Source organism: Lepisosteus platostomus, chromosome 17 (assembly GCF_059453375.1).
Source record: "Lepisosteus platostomus isolate fLepPlt1 chromosome 17, fLepPlt1.hap1, whole genome shotgun sequence".
Taxonomy (NCBI): domain Eukaryota; kingdom Metazoa; phylum Chordata; class Actinopteri; order Semionotiformes; family Lepisosteidae; genus Lepisosteus; species Lepisosteus platostomus.
In genome coordinates, this window is record NC_142627.1 from 639,297 (window position 1) to 657,028 (window position 17,732).

The following is a 17,732-nucleotide window of genomic DNA, read 5'->3' on the forward strand; positions in this document are numbered from 1 at the left end:
GAAATAAACGCGTTTTTTCAGACAACTGAATCCCTATGTAACTGCAAAGCTCAGAAGAGCCCAAACAATCAGCTCTTAACCCCCGCGTGCAGAAAGTGTCAAAACATGTTTTTCAGCACAAATAAATATGTTTCTGCAAGTTTGGTAAACCCCATGTAAGTTATGGGGCAGTAACAGCACTTTTTTCAAAACGTGTTTTTCAGCCCGAAATAAACGCGTTTTTTCAGACAACTGAATCCCTATGTAACTGCAAGGCTCAGAAGAGCCCACACACTCTGCTCTTAACCCCAGTGTGCAGAAAGTGTCAAAACGTGTTTTTCAGCAGAAATAAACATGTTTCTGCAAGTTAGGTCAACCCCATGTAAGTTATGGGGCAGTTACAGTACACTTTTCAAAACGTGTTTTTCAGCCCGAAATAAACGCGTTTTTTCAGACATCTGAATCCCTATGTAACTGCAAAGCTCAGAAGAGCCCACACACTCAGCTCTTAACCCCAGTGTGCAGAAAGTGTCAAAACATGTTTTTCAGCAGAAATAAACATGTTTCTGCAAGTTTGGTCAACCCCATGTAACTTATGGGGCAGTAACAGCACTTTTTTCAAAACGTGTTTTTCAGCCCGAAATAAACGTGATTTTTCAGACAGCTGAATCCTAATGTAACTGCAAGGCTCAGAAGAGCAAACACACTCAGCTCTTAACCCCAGTGTGCAGAAAGTGTCAAAACGTGTTTTTCAGCAGAAATAAACATGTTTCTGCAAGTTTGGTCAACACCATGTAAGTTATGGGGCAGTTACAGTACACTTTTCAAAACGTGTTTTTCAGCCCGAAATAAACGCGTTTTTATCAGACAACTGAATCCCTATGTAACTGCAAGGCTCAGAAGAGCCCACACACTGTGCTCTTAACCCCAGTGTGCAGAAAGTGTCAAAACGTGTTTTTCAGCAGAAATAAACATGTTTCTGCAAGTTTGGTCAACCCCATGTAACTTATTGGGCATTAACAGCACTTCTTTCAAAACATGTTTTTCAGCCCGAAATAAACGCGGTTTTTCAGACAACTGAATCCCTATGTAACTGCAAGGCTCAGAAGAGCCCACACACTGTGCTCTTAACCCCAGTGTGCAGAAAGTGTCAAAACGTGTTTTTCAGCAGAAATAAACATGTTTCTGCAAGTTTGGTCAACCCCATGTAACTTAATTGGGCAGTAACAGCACTTTTTTCAAAACGTGTTTTTCAGCCCGAAATAAACGCGTATTTTCAGACAACTAAATCCCTATATAACTGCAAGGCTCAGAAGAGCTAACACACTCTGCTCTTAACCCCAGTGTGCAGAAAGTGTCAAAACGTGTTTTTCAGCAGAAATAAACATGTTTCTGCAAGTTTGGTCAACCCCATGTAAGTTATGGGGCAGTTACAGTACACTTTTCAAAACGTGTTTTTCAGCCCGAAATAAACGCGTTTTTTCAGAAAACTGAATCCCTATGTAACTGCAAAGCTCAGAAGAGCCCACACACTCAGCTCTTAACCCCAGTGTGCAGAAAGTGTCAAAACATGTTTGTCAGCAGAAATAAACATGTTTCTGCAAGTTTGGTCAACACCATGTAAGTTATGGGGCAGTTACAGTACACTTTTCAAAACGTGTTTTTCAGCCCTAAATAAACGCGTTTTTATCAGACAACTGAATCCCTATGTAAGTGCAAGCCTCAGAAGAGCCCACACACTCTGCTCTTAACCCCAGTGTGCAGAAAGTGTCAAAACTTGTTTTTCAGCAGAAATAAACATGTTTCTGCAAGTTTGGTCAACCCCATGTAAGTTATGGGGCAGTTACAGTACACTTTTCAAAACGTGTTTTTCAGCCCGAAATAAACGCGTTTTTTCAGACAACTGAATCCCTATGTAACTGCAAAGCTCAGAAGAGCCCACACACTCAGCTCTTAACCCCAGTGTGCAGAAAGTGTGAAAACATGTTTTTCAGCAGAAATAAACATGTTTCTGCAAGTTTGGTCAACCCCATGTAAGTTATGTGGCAGTAACAACACTTTTTTCAAAACGTGTTTTTCAGCCTGAAATAAACGCGTTTTTTCAGACAACTGAATCCCTATGTAACTGCAAAGCTCAGAAGAGCCCACACACTCTGCTCTTAACCCCAGTGTGCAGAAAGTGTCAAAACGTGTTTTTCAGCAGAAATAAACATGTTTCTGCAAATTTGGTCAACCCCATGTAAGTTATGGGGCAGTTACAGTACACTTTTCAAAACGTGTTTTTCAGCCCGAAATAAACACGTTTTTTCAGACAACTGAATCCCTATGTAACTGCAAAGCTCAGAAGAGCCCACACACTCTGCTCTTAACCCCAGTGTGCAGAAAGTGTCAAAACGTGTTTTTCAGCAGAAATAAACATGTTTCTGCAAGTTTGGTCAACCCCATGTAAGTTATGGGGCAGTTACAGTACACTTTTCAAAACGTGTTTTTCAGCCCAAAATAAACGCGTTTTTTCAGACAACTGAATCCCTATGTAACTCCAAAGCTCAGAAGAGCCCACACACTCTGCTCTTAACCCCAGTGTGCAGAAAGTGTCAAAACGTGTTTTTCAGCAGAAATAAACATGTTTCTGCAAGTTTGGTCAACCCCATGTAAGTTATGGGGCAGTTACAGTACACTTTTCAAAACGTGTTTTTCAGCCCGAAATAAACGCGTTTTTTCAGACAACTGAATCCCTATGTAACTGCAAAGCTCAGAAGAGCCCAAACACTCAGCTCTTAACCCCCGTGTGCAGAAAGTGCCAAAACATGTTTTTCAGTAGAAATAAACATGTTTCTGCAAGTTTGGTCAACCCCATGTAAGTTATGGGGCAGTAACAGCACTTTTTTCAAAACGTGTTTTTCAGCCCGAAATAAACGCGTTTTTTCAGACAACTGAATCCCTATGTAACTGCAAGGCTCAGAAGAGCCCACACACTCTGCTCTTAACCCCAGTGTGCAGAAAGTGTCAAAACGTGTTTTTCAGCAGAAATAAACATGTTTCTGCAAGTTTGGTCAACCCCATGTAAGTTATGGGGCAGTTACAGTACACTTTTCAAAACGTGTTTTTCAGCCCGAAATAAACGCGTTTTTTCAGACAACTGAATCCCTATGTAACTGCAAAGCTCAGAAGAGCCCACACACTCTGCTCTTAACCCCAGTGTGCAGAAAGTGTCAAAACATGTTTTTCAGCAGAAATAAACATGTTTCTGCAAGTTTGGTCAACCCCATGTAAGTTATGGGGCAGTAACAGCACTTTTTTCAAAACGTGTTTTTCAGCCCGAAATAAACGCGTTTTTTCAGACAACTGAATCCCTATGTAACTGCAAGGCTCAGAACAGCCCACACACTCTGCTCTTAACCCCAGTGTGCAGAAAGTGTCAAAACGTGTTTTTCAGCAGAAATAAACATGTTTCTGCAAATTTGGTCAACCCCATGTAAGTTATGGGGCAGTTACAGTACACTTTTCAAAACGTGTTTTTCAGCCCGAAATAAACGCGTTTTTTCAGACAACTGAATCCCTATGTAACTGCAAAGCTCAGAAGAGCCCACACACTCAGCACTTAACCCCAGTGTGCAGAAAGTGTCAAAACATGTTTTTCAGCAGAAATAAACATGTTTCTGCAAGTTTGGTCAACCCCATGTAAGTTATGGGGCAGTAACAGCACTTTTTTCAAAACGTGTTTTTCAGCCCGAAATAAACGCGTTTTTTCAGACAACTGAATCCCTATGTAACTGCAAGGCTCAGAAGAGCCCACACACTCTGCTCTTAACCCCAGTGTGCAGAAAGTGTCAAAACGTGTTTTTCTGCAGAAATAAACATGTTTCTGCAAGTTTGGTCAACCCCATGTAAGTTATGGGGCAGTTACAGTACACTTTTAAAAATGTGTTTTTCAGCCCGAAATAAACGCGTTTTTTCAGACAACTGAATCCCTATGTAACTGCAAAGCTCAGAAGAGCCCACACACTCTGCTCTTAACCCCAGTGTGCAGAAAGTGTCAAAACGTGTTTTTCAGCAGAAATAAACATGTTTCTGCAAATTTGGTCAACCCCATGTAAGTTATGGGGCAGTTACAGTACACTTTTCAAAACGTGTTTTTCAGCCCGAAATAAACGCGTTTTTTCAGACAACTGAATCCCTATGTAACTGCAAAGCTCAGAAGAGCCCACACACTCAGCACTTAACCCCAGTGTGCAGAAAGTGTCAAAACATGTTTTTCAGCAGAAATAAACATGTTTCTGCAAGTTTGGTCAACCCCATGTAAGTTATGGGGCAGTAACAGCACTTTTTTCAAAACGTGTTTTTCAGCCCGAAATAAACGCGTTTTTTCAGACAACTGAATCCCTATGTAACTGCAAGGCTCAGAACAGCCCACACACTCTGCTCTTAACCCCAGTGTGCAGAAAGTGTCAAAACATGTTTTTCAGCAGAAATAAACATGTTTCTGCAAATTTGGTCAACCCCATGTAAGTTATGGGGCAGTTACAGTACACTTTTCAAAACGTGTTTTTCAGCCCGAAATAAACGCGTTTTTTCAGACAACTGAATCCCTATGTAACTGCAAAGCTCAGAAGAGCCCACACACTCAGCACTTAACCCCAGTGTGCAGAAAGTGTCAAAACATGTTTTTCAGCAGAAATAAACATGTTTCTGCAAGTTTGGTCAACCCCATGTAAGTTATGGGGCAGTAACAGCACTTTTTTCAAAACGTGTTTTTCAGCCCGAAATAAACGCGTTTTTTCAGACAACTGAATCCCTATGTAACTGCAAGGCTCAGAAGAGCCCACACACTCTGCTCTTAACCCCAGTGTGCAGAAAGTGTCAAAACGTGTTTTTCTGCAGAAATAAACATGTTTCTGCAAGTTTGGTCAACCCCATGTAAGTTATGGGGCAGTTACAGTACACTTTTAAAAATGTGTTTTTCAGCCCGAAATAAACGCGTTTTTTCAGACAACTGAATCCCTATGTAACTGCAAAGCTCAGAAGAGCCCACACACTCTGCTCTTAACCCCAGTGTGCAGAAAGTGTCAAAACGTGTTTTTCAGCAGAAATAAACATGTTTCTGCAAATTTGGTCAACCCCATGTAAGTTATGGGGCAGTTACAGTACACTTTTCAAAACGTGTTTTTCAGCCCGAAATAAACGCGTTTTTTCAGACAACTGAATCCCTATGTAACTGCAAAGCTCAGAAGAGCCCACACACTCAGCACTTAACCCCAGTGTGCAGAAAGTGTCAAAACATGTTTTTCAGCAGAAATAAACATGTTTCTGCAAGTTTGGTCAACCCCATGTAAGTTATGGGGCAGTAACAGCACTTTTTTCAAAACGTGTTTTTCAGCCCGAAATAAACGCGTTTTTTCAGACAACTGAATCCCTATGTAACTGCAAGGCTCAGAACAGCCCACACACTCTGCTCTTAACCCCAGTGTGCAGAAAGTGTCAAAACATGTTTTTCAGCAGAAATAAACATGTTTCTGCAAATTTGGTCAACCCCATGTAAGTTATGGGGCAGTTACAGTACACTTTTCAAAACGTGTTTTTCAGCCCGAAATAAACGCGTTTTTTCAGACAACTGAATCCCTATGTAAGTGCAAAGCTCAGAAGAGCCCACACACTCAGCACTTAACCCCAGTGTGCAGAAAGTGTCAAAACATGTTTTTCAGCAGAAATAAACATGTTTCTGCAAGTTTGGTCAACCCCATGTAAGTTATGGGGCAGTAACAGCACTTTTTTCAAAACGTGTTTTTCAGCCCGAAATAAACGCGTTTTTTCAGACAACTGAATCCCTATGTAACTGCAAGGCTCAGAAGAGCCCACACACTCAGCACTTAACCCCAGTGTGCAGAAAGTGTCAAAACGTGTTTTTCTGCAGAAATAAACATGTTTCTGCAAGTTTGGTCAACCCCATGTAAGTTATGGGGCAGTTACAGTACACTTTTCAAAACGTGTTTTTCAGCCCGATATAAACGCGTTTTTTCAGACAACTGAATCCCTATGTAACTGCAAAGCTCAGAAGAGCCCACACACTCTGCTCTAAACCCCAGTGTGCAGAAAGTGTCAAAACGTGTTTTTCAGCAGAAATAAACATGTTTCTGCAAGTTTGGTCAACCCCATGTAAGTTATGGGGCAGTTACAGTACACTTTTCAAAACGTGTTTTTCAGCCCGAAATAAACGCGTTTTTTCAGACAACTGAATCCCTATGTAACTGCAAGGCTCAGAAGAGCCCACACACTCTGCTCTTAACCCCCGTGTGCAGAAAGTGTCAAAACATGTTTTTCAGCAGAAATAAACATGTTTCTGCAAGTTTGGTCAACCCCATGTAAGTTATGGGGCAGTAACAGCACTTTTTTCAAAACGTGTTTTTCAGCCTGAAATAAACGCGTTTTTTCAGACAACTGAATCCCTATGTAACTGCAAAGCTCAGAAGAGCCCACACACTCAGCTCTTAACCCCAGTGTGCAGAAAGTGTCAAAAAATGTTTTTCAGTAGAAATAAACATGTTTCTGCAAGTTTGGTCAACCCCATGTAAGTTATGGGGCAGTAACAACACTTTTTTCAAAACGTGTTTTTCAGCCCGAAATAAACGCGTTTTTTCAGACAACTGAATCCCTATGTAACTGCAAGGCTCAGAAGAGCCCACACACTCTGCTCTTAACCCCAGTGTGCAGAAAGTGTCAAAACGTGTTTTTCAGCAGAAATAAACATGTTTCTGCAAGTTTGGTCAACCCTATGTAAGTTATGGGGCAGTTACAGTACACTTTTCAAAACGTGTTTTTCAGCCCGAAATAAACGCGTTTTTTCAGACAACTGAATCCCTATGTAACTGCAAAGCTCAGAAGAGCCCAAACAATCAGCTCTTAACCCCCGCGTGCAGAAAGTGTCAAAACATGTTTTTCAGCACAAATAAATATGTTTCTGCAAGTTTGGTCAACCCCATGTAAGTTATGGGGCAGTAACAGCACTTTTTTCAAAACGTGTTTTTCAGCCCGAAATAAACGCGTTTTTTCAGACAACTGAATCCCTATGTAACTGCAAGGCTCAGAAGAGCCCACACACTCTGCTCTTAACCCCAGTGTGCAGAAAGTGTCAAAACGTGTTTTTCAGCAGAAATAAACATGTTTCTGCAAGTTAGGTCAACCCCATGTAAGTTATGGGGCAGTTACAGTACACTTTTCAAAACGTGTTTTTCAGCCCGAAATAAACGCGTTTTTTCAGACAACTGAATCCCTATGTAACTGCAAAGCTCAGAAGAGCCCACACACTCAGCTCTTAACCCCAGTGTGCAGAAAGTGTCAAAACATGTTTTTCAGCAGAAATAAACATGTTTCTGCAAGTTTGGTCAACCCCATGTAACTTATGGGGCAGTAACAGCACTTTTTTCAAAACGTGTTTTTCAGCCCGAAATAAACGTGATTTTTCAGACAGCTGAATCCTAATGTAACTGCAAGGCTCAGAAGAGCAAACACACTCAGCTCTTAACCCCAGTGTGCAGAAAGTGTCAAAACGTGTTTTTCAGCAGAAATAAACATGTTTCTGCAAGTTTGGTCAACACCATGTAAGTTATGGGGCAGTTACAGTACACTTTTCAAAACGTGTTTTTCAGCCCGAAATAAACGCGTTTTTATCAGACAACTGAATCCCTATGTAACTGCAAGGCTCAGAAGAGCCCACACACTGTGCTCTTAACCCCAGTGTGCAGAAAGTGTCAAAACGTGTTTTTCAGCAGAAATAAACATGTTTCTGCAAGTTTGGTCAACCCCATGTAACTTATTGGGCATTAACAGCACTTCTTTCAAAACATGTTTTTCAGCCCGAAATAAACGCGGTTTTTCAGACAACTGAATCCCTATGTAACTGCAAGGCTCAGAAGAGCCCACACACTGTGCTCTTAACCCCAGTGTGCAGAAAGTGTCAAAACGTGTTTTTCAGCAGAAATAAACATGTTTCTGCAAGTTTGGTCAACCCCATGTAACTTAATTGGGCAGTAACAGCACTTTTTTCAAAACGTGTTTTTCAGCCCGAAATAAACGCGTATTTTCAGACAACTAAATCCCTATATAACTGCAAGGCTCAGAAGAGCTAACACACTCTGCTCTTAACCCCAGTGTGCAGAAAGTGTCAAAACGTGTTTTTCAGCAGAAATAAACATGTTTCTGCAAGTTTGGTCAACCCCATGTAAGTTATGGGGCAGTTACAGTACACTTTTCAAAACGTGTTTTTCAGCCCGAAATAAACGCGTTTTTTCAGACAACTGAATCCCTATGTAACTGCAAAGCTCAGAAGAGCCCACACACTCAGCTCTTAACCCCAGTGTGCAGAAAGTGTCAAAACATGTTTGTCAGCAGAAATAAACATGTTTCTGCAAGTTTGGTCAACACCATGTAAGTTATGGGGCAGTTACAGTACACTTTTCAAAACGTGTTTTTCAGCCCTAAATAAACGCGTATTTATCAGACAACTGAATCCCTATGTAAGTGCAAGCCTCAGAAGAGCCCACACACTCTGCTCTTAACCCCAGTGTGCAGAAAGTGTCAAAACGTGTTTTTCAGCAGAAATAAACATGTTTCTGCAAGTTTGGTCAACCCCATGTAAGTTATGGGGCAGTTACAGTACACTTTTCAAAACGTGTTTTTCAGCCCGAAATAAACACGTTTTTTCAGACAACTGAATCCCTATGTAACTGCAAAGCTCAGAAGAGCCCACACACTCAGCTCTTAACCCCAGTGTGCAGAAAGTGTGAAAACATGTTTTTCAGCAGAAATAAACATGTTTCTGCAAGTTTGGTCAACCCCATGTAAGTTATGTGGCAGTAACAACACTTTTTTCAAAACGTGTTTTTCAGCCCGAAATAAACGCGTTTTTTCAGACAACTGAATCCCTATGTAAGTGCAAGGCTCAGAAGAGCCAACACACTCTGCTCTTAACCCCCGTGTGCAGAAAGTGTCAAAACGTGTTTTTCAGCAGAAATAAACATATTTCTGCAAGTTTGATCAACCCCATGTAAGTTATGGGGCAGTTACAGTACACTTTTCAAAACGTGTTTTTCAGCCCGAAATAAACGCGTTTTTTCAGACAACTGAATCCCTATGTAACTGCAAAGCTCAGAAGAGCCCACACACTCAGCTCTTAACCCCAGTGTGCAGAAAGTGTAAAAACATGTTTTTCAGCAGAAATAAACATGTTTCTGCAAGTTTGGTCAACCCCATGTAAGTTATGGGGCAGTTACAGTACACTTTTCAAAACGTGTTTTTCAGCCCGAAATAAACGCGTTTTTTCAGACAACTGAATCCCTATGTAACTGCAAGGCTCAGAAGAGCCCACACACTCTGCTCTTAACCCCAGTGTGCAGAAAGTGTCAAAACGTGTTTTTCATAAGAAATGAACATGTTTCTGCAAGTTTGGTCAACCCCATGTAAGTTATGTGGCAGTAACAACACTTTTTTCAAAACGTGTTTTTCAGCCCGAAATAAACGCGTTTTTTCAGACAACTGAATCCCTATGTAAGTGCAAGGCTCAGAAGAGCCAACACACTCTGCTCTTAACCCCCGTGTGCAGAAAGTGTCAAAACGTGTTTTTCAGCAGAAATAAACATGTTTCTGCAAGTTTGATCAACCCCATGTAAGTTATGGGGCAGTTACAGTACACTTTTCAAAACGTGTTTTTCAGCCCGAAATAAACGCGTTTTTTCAGACAACTGAATCCCTATGTAACTGCAAAGCTCAGAAGAGCCCACACACTCAGCTCTTAACCCCAGTGTGCAGAAAGTGTAAAAACATGTTTTTCAGCAGAAATAAACATGTTTCTGCAAGTTTGGTCAACCCCATGTAAGTTATGGGGCAGTTACAGTACACTTTTCAAAACGTGTTTTTCAGCCCGAAATAAACGCGTTTTTTCAGACAACTGAATCCCTATGTAACTGCAAGGCTCAGAAGAGCCCACACACTCTGCTCTTAACCCCAGTGTGCAGAAAGTGTCAAAACGTGTTTTTCATAAGAAATGAACATGTTTCTGCAAGTTTGGTCAACCCCATGTAAGGTATGGGGCAGTTACAGTACACTTTTCAAAACGTGTTTTTCAGCCCGAAATAAACGCGTTTTTTCAGACAACCGAATCACTATGTAACTGCAAAGCTCAGAAGAGCCCACACACTCAGCTCTTAACCCCAGTGGGCAGAAAGTGTCAAAACATGTTTTTCAGTAGAAATAAACATGTTTCTGCAGGTTTAGTCAACCCCATGTAAGTTATGGGGCAGTAACAGCACTTTTTTCAAAACGTGTTTTTCAGCCCGAAATAAACGCGTTTTTTCAGACAACTGAATCCCTATGTAACTGCAAAGCTCAGAAGAGCCCACACACTCAGCTCTTAACCCCAGTGTGCAGAAAGTGTCAAAACATGTTTTTCAGCAGAAATAAACATGTTTCTGCAAGTTTGGTCAACCCCATGTAAGTTATGGGGCAGTTACAGTACACTTTTCAAAACGTGTTTTTCAGCCCGAAATAAACGCGTTTTTTCAGACAACTGAATCCCTATGTAACTGCAAGGCTCAGAAGAGCCCACACACTCTGCTCTTAACCCCAGTGTGCAGAAAGTGTCAAAACGTGTTTTTCAGCAGAAATAAACATGTTTCTGCAAGTTTGGTCAACCCCATGTAAGTTATGGGGCAGTTACAGTACACTTTTCAAAACGTGTTTTTCAGCCCGAAATAAACGCGTTTTTTCAGACAACTGAATCCCTATGTAAGTGCAAGCCTCAGAAGAGCCCACACACTCTGCTCTTAACCCCAGTGTGCAGAAAGTGTCAAAACGTGTTTTTCAGCAGAAATAAACATGTTTCTGCAAGTTTGGTCAACCCCATGTAAGTTATGGGGCAGTTACAGTACACTTTTCAAAACGTGTTTTTCAGCCCGAAATAAACGCGTTTTTTCAGACAACTGAATCCCTATGTAACTGCAAAGCTCAGAAGAGCCCACACACTCAGCTCTTAACCCCAGTGTGCAGAAAGTGTCAAAACATGTTTTTCAGCAGAAATAAACATGTTTCTGCAAGTTTGGTCAACCCCATGTAAGTTATGGGGCAGTAACAACACTTTTTTTCAAAACGTGTTTTTCAGCCCAAAATAAACGCGTTTTTTCAGACAACTGAATCCCTATGTAACTGCAAGGCTCAGAAGAGCCCACACACTCTGCTCTTAACCCTTGTGTGCAGAAAGTGTCAAAACATGTTTTTCAGTAGAAATAAACATGTTTCTGCAGGTTTGGTCAACCCCATGTAAGTTATGGGGCAGTAACAGCACTTTTTTCAAAACGTGTTTTTCAGCCCGAAATAAACGCGTTTTTTCAGACAACTGAATCCCTATGTAACTGCAAGGCTCAGAAGAGCCCACACACTCTGCTCTTAACCCCAGTGTGCAGAAAGTGTCAAAACGTGTTTTTCAGCAGAAATAAACATGTTTCTGCAAGTTTGGTCAACCCCATGTAAGTTATGGGGCAGTTACAGTACACTTTTCAAAACGTGTTTTTCAGCCCGAAATAAACGCGTTTTTTCAGACAACTGAATCCCTTTGTAACTGCAAAGCTCAGAAGAGCCCACACATTCAGCTCTTAACCCCAGTGTGCAGAAAGTGTCAAAACATGTTTTTCAGCAGAAATAAACATGTTTCTGCAAGTTTGGTCAACCCCATGTAAGTTATGGGGCAGTAACAACACTTTTTTAAAAACGTGTTTAACAGCCCGAAATAAACGCGTTTTTTCAGACAACTGAATCCCTATGTAACTGCAAGGCTCAGAAGAGCCCACACACTCTGCTCTTAACCCCAGTGTGCAGAAAGTGTCAAAACGTGTTTTTCAGCAGAAATAAACATGTTTCTGCAAGTTTGGTCAACCCCATGTAAGTTATGGGGCAGTTACAGTACACTTTTCAAAACGTGTTTTTCAGCCCGAAATAAACGCGTTTTTTCAGACAACTGAATCCCTATGTAACTGCAAAGCTCAGAAGAGCCCACACACTCTGCTCTTAACCCCAGTGTGCAGAAAGTGTCAAAACGTGTTTTTCAGTAGAAATAAACATGTTTCTGCAGGTTTGGTCAACCCCATGTAAGTTATGGGGCAGTAACAGCACTTTTTTCAAAACGTGTTTTTCAGCCCGAAATAAACGCGTTTTTTCAGACAACTGAATCCCTATGTAACTGCAAGGCTCAGAAGAGCCCACACACTCTGCTCTTAACCCCAGTGTGCAGAAAGTGTCAAAACGTGTTTTTCAGCAGAAATAAACATGTTTCTGCAAGTTTGGTCAACCCCATGTAAGTTATGGGGCAGTTACAGTACACTTTTCAAAACGTGTTTTTCAGCCCGAAATAAACGCGTTTTTTCAGACAACTGAATCCCTATGTAACTGCAAAGCTCAGAAGAGCCCACACACTCTGCTCTTAACCCCAGTGTGCAGAAACTGTCAAAACGTGTTTTTCAGCAGAAATAAACATGTTTCTGCAAGTTTGGTCAACCCCATGTAAGTTATGGGGCAGTTACAGTACACTTTTCAAAACGTGTTTTTCAGCCCGAAATAAACACGTTTTTTCAGACAACTGAATCCCTATGTAACTGCAAAGCTCAGAAGAGCCCAAACACTCAGCTCTTAACCCCCGTGTGCAGAAAGTGTCAAAACATGTTTTTTAGCAGAAATAAACGTTTCTGCAAGTTTGGTCAACCCCATGTAAGTTATGGGGCAGTAACAGCACTTTTTTCAAAACGTGTTTTTCAGCCCGAAATAAACGCGTTTTTTCAGACAACTGAATCCCTATGTAAGTGCAAGCCTCAGAAGAGCCCACACACTCTGCTCTTAACCCCAGTGTGCAGAAAGTGTGAAAACATGTTTTTCAGCAGAAATAAACATGTTTCTGCAAGTTTGGTCAACCCCATGTAAGTTATGTGGCAGTAACAACACTTTTTTCAAAACGTGTTTTTCAGCCCGAAATAAACGCGTTTTTTCAGACAACTGAATCCCTATGTAACTGCAAGGCTCAGAAGAGCCCACACACTCTGCTCTTAACCCCAGTGTGCAGAAAGTGTCAAAACATGTTTTTCAGCAGAAATAAACATGTTTCTGCAAGTTTGGTCAACCCCATGTAAGTTATGGGGTAGTAACAGCACTTTTTTCAAAACGTGTTTTTCAGCCCGAAATAAACGCGTTTTTTCAGACAACTGAATCCCTATGTAAGTGCAAGGCTCAGAAGAGCCCACACACTCTGCTCTTAACCCCAGTGTGCAGAAAGTGTCAAAACGTGTTTTTCAGCAGAAATAAACATGTTTCTGCAAGTTTGATCAACCCCATGTAAGTTATGGGGCAGTTACAGTACACTTTTCAAAACATGTTTTTCAGCCCGAAATAAACGCGTTTTTTCAGACAACTGAATCCCTATGTAACTGCAAAGCTCAGAAGAGCCCACACACTCAGCTCTTAACCCCAGTGTGCAGAAAGTGTAAAAACATGTTTTTCAGCAGAAATAAACATGTTTCTGCAAGTTTGGTCAACCCCATGTAAGTTATGGGGCAGTTATAGTACACTTTTCAAAACGTGTTTTTCAGCCCGAAATAAACGCGTTTTTTCAGACAACTGAATCCCTATGTAACTGCAAGGCTCAGAAGAGCCCACACACTCTGCTCTTAACCCCAGTGTGCAGAAAGTGTCAAAACGTGTTTTTCATAAGAAATGAACATGTTTCTGCAAGTTTGGTCAACCCCATGTAAGTTATGGGGCAGTTACAGTACACTTTTCAAAACGTGTTTTTCAGCCCGAAATAAACGCGTTTTTTCAGACAACTGAATCCCTATGTAACTGCAAAGCTCAGAAGAGCCCACACACTCAGCTCTTAACCCCAGTGTGCAGAAAGTGTCAAAACATGTTTTTCAGCAGAAATAAACATGTTTCTGCAAGTTTGGTCAACCCCATGTAAGTTATGGGGCAGTTACAGTACACTTTTCAAAACGTGTTTTTCAGCCCGAAATAAACGCGTTTTTTCAGACAACTGAATCCCTATGTAAGTGCAAGGCTCAGAAGAGCCCACACACTCTGCTCTTAACCCCAGTGTGCAGAAAGTGTCAAAACGTGTTTTTCAGCAGAAATAAACATGTTTCTGCAAGTTTGATCAACCCCATGTAAGTTATGGGGCAGTTACAGTACACTTTTCAAAACATGTTTTTCAGCCCGAAATAAACGCGTTTTTTCAGACAACTGAATCCCTATGTAACTGCAAAGCTCAGAAGAGCCCACACACTCAGCTCTTAACCCCAGTGTGCAGAAAGTGTAAAAACATGTTTTTCAGCAGAAATAAACATGTTTCTGCAAGTTTGGTCAACCCCATGTAAGTTATGGGGCAGTTATAGTACACTTTTCAAAACGTGTTTTTCAGCCCGAAATAAACGCGTTTTTTCAGACAACTGAATCCCTATGTAACTGCAAGGCTCAGAAGAGCCCACACACTCTGCTCTTAACCCCAGTGTGCAGAAAGTGTCAAAACATGTTTTTCAGCAGAAATAAACATGTTTCTGCAAGTTTGGTCAACCCCATGTAAGTTATGGGGCAGTAACAACACTTTTTTTCAAAACGTGTTTTTCAGCCCAAAATAAACGCGTTTTTTCAGACAACTGAATCCCTATGTAACTGCAAGGCTCAGAAGAGCCCACACACTCTGCTCTTAACCCTTGTGTGCAGAAAGTGTCAAAACATGTTTTTCAGTAGAAATAAACATGTTTCTGCAGGTTTGGTCAACCCCATGTAAGTTATGGGGCAGTAACAGCACTTTTTTCAAAACGTGTTTTTCAGCCCGAAATAAACGCGTTTTTTCAGACAACTGAATCCCTATGTAACTGCAAGGCTCAGAAGAGCCCACACACTCTGCTCTTAACCCCAGTGTGCAGAAAGTGTCAAAACGTGTTTTTCAGCAGAAATAAACATGTTTCTGCAAGTTTGGTCAACCCCATGTAAGTTATGGGGCAGTTACAGTACACTTTTCAAAACGTGTTTTTCAGCCCGAAATAAACGCGTTTTTTCAGACAACTGAATCCCTTTGTAACTGCAAAGCTCAGAAGAGCCCACACATTCAGCTCTTAACCCCAGTGTGCAGAAAGTGTCAAAACATGTTTTTCAGCAGAAATAAACATGTTTCTGCAAGTTTGGTCAACCCCATGTAAGTTATGGGGCAGTAACAACACTTTTTTAAAAACGTGTTTAACAGCCCGAAATAAACGCGTTTTTTCAGACAACTGAATCCCTATGTAACTGCAAGGCTCAGAAGAGCCCACACACTCTGCTCTTAACCCCAGTGTGCAGAAAGTGTCAAAACGTGTTTTTCAGCAGAAATAAACATGTTTCTGCAAGTTTGGTCAACCCCATGTAAGTTATGGGGCAGTTACAGTACACTTTTCAAAACGTGTTTTTCAGCCCGAAATAAACGCGTTTTTTCAGACAACTGAATCCCTATGTAACTGCAAAGCTCAGAAGAGCCCACACACTCTGCTCTTAACCCCAGTGTGCAGAAAGTGTCAAAACGTGTTTTTCAGTAGAAATAAACATGTTTCTGCAGGTTTGGTCAACCCCATGTAAGTTATGGGGCAGTAACAGCACTTTTTTCAAAACGTGTTTTTCAGCCCGAAATAAACGCGTTTTTTCAGACAACTGAATCCCTATGTAACTGCAAGGCTCAGAAGAGCCCACACACTCTGCTCTTAACCCCAGTGTGCAGAAAGTGTCAAAACGTGTTTTTCAGCAGAAATAAACATGTTTCTGCAAGTTTGGTCAACCCCATGTAAGTTATGGGGCAGTTACAGTACACTTTTCAAAACGTGTTTTTCAGCCCGAAATAAACGCGTTTTTTCAGACAACTGAATCCCTATGTAACTGCAAAGCTCAGAAGAGCCCACACACTCTGCTCTTAACCCCAGTGTGCAGAAACTGTCAAAACGTGTTTTTCAGCAGAAATAAACATGTTTCTGCAAGTTTGGTCAACCCCATGTAAGTTATGGGGCAGTTACAGTACACTTTTCAAAACGTGTTTTTCAGCCCGAAATAAACACGTTTTTTCAGACAACTGAATCCCTATGTAACTGCAAAGCTCAGAAGAGCCCAAACACTCAGCTCTTAACCCCCGTGTGCAGAAAGTGTCAAAACATGTTTTTTAGCAGAAATAAACGTTTCTGCAAGTTTGGTCAACCCCATGTAAGTTATGGGGCAGTAACAGCACTTTTTTCAAAACGTGTTTTTCAGCCCGAAATAAACGCGTTTTTTCAGACAACTGAATCCCTATGTAAGTGCAAGCCTCAGAAGAGCCCACACACTCTGCTCTTAACCCCAGTGTGCAGAAAGTGTGAAAACATGTTTTTCAGCAGAAATAAACATGTTTCTGCAAGTTTGGTCAACCCCATGTAAGTTATGTGGCAGTAACAACACTTTTTTCAAAACGTGTTTTTCAGCCCGAAATAAACGCGTTTTTTCAGACAACTGAATCCCTATGTAACTGCAAGGCTCAGAAGAGCCCACACACTCTGCTCTTAACCCCAGTGTGCAGAAAGTGTCAAAACATGTTTTTCAGCAGAAATAAACATGTTTCTGCAAGTTTGGTCAACCCCATGTAAGTTATGGGGTAGTAACAGCACTTTTTTCAAAACGTGTTTTTCAGCCCGAAATAAACGCGTTTTTTCAGACAACTGAATCCCTATGTAAGTGCAAGGCTCAGAAGAGCCCACACACTCTGCTCTTAACCCCAGTGTGCAGAAAGTGTCAAAACGTGTTTTTCAGCAGAAATAAACATGTTTCTGCAAGTTTGATCAACCCCATGTAAGTTATGGGGCAGTTACAGTACACTTTTCAAAACATGTTTTTCAGCCCGAAATAAACGCGTTTTTTCAGACAACTGAATCCCTATGTAACTGCAAAGCTCAGAAGAGCCCACACACTCAGCTCTTAACCCCAGTGTGCAGAAAGTGTAAAAACATGTTTTTCAGCAGAAATAAACATGTTTCTGCAAGTTTGGTCAACCCCATGTAAGTTATGGGGCAGTTATAGTACACTTTTCAAAACGTGTTTTTCAGCCCGAAATAAACGCGTTTTTTCAGACAACTGAATCCCTATGTAACTGCAAGGCTCAGAAGAGCCCACACACTCTGCTCTTAACCCCAGTGTGCAGAAAGTGTCAAAACGTGTTTTTCATAAGAAATGAACATGTTTCTGCAAGTTTGGTCAACCCCATGTAAGTTATGGGGCAGTTACAGTACACTTTTCAAAACGTGTTTTTCAGCCCGAAATAAACGCGTTTTTTCAGACAACTGAATCCCTATGTAACTGCAAAGCTCAGAAGAGCCCACACACTCAGCTCTTAACCCCAGTGTGCAGAAAGTGTCAAAACATGTTTTTCAGCAGAAATAAACATGTTTCTGCAAGTTTGGTCAACCCCATGTAAGTTATGGGGCAGTTACAGTACACTTTTCAAAACGTGTTTTTCAGCCCGAAATAAACGCGTTTTTTCAGACAACTGAATCCCTATGTAAGTGCAAGGCTCAGAAGAGCCCACACACTCTGCTCTTAACCCCAGTGTGCAGAAAGTGTCAAAACGTGTTTTTCAGCAGAAATAAACATGTTTCTGCAAGTTTGATCAACCCCATGTAAGTTATGGGGCAGTTACAGTACACTTTTCAAAACATGTTTTTCAGCCCGAAATAAACGCG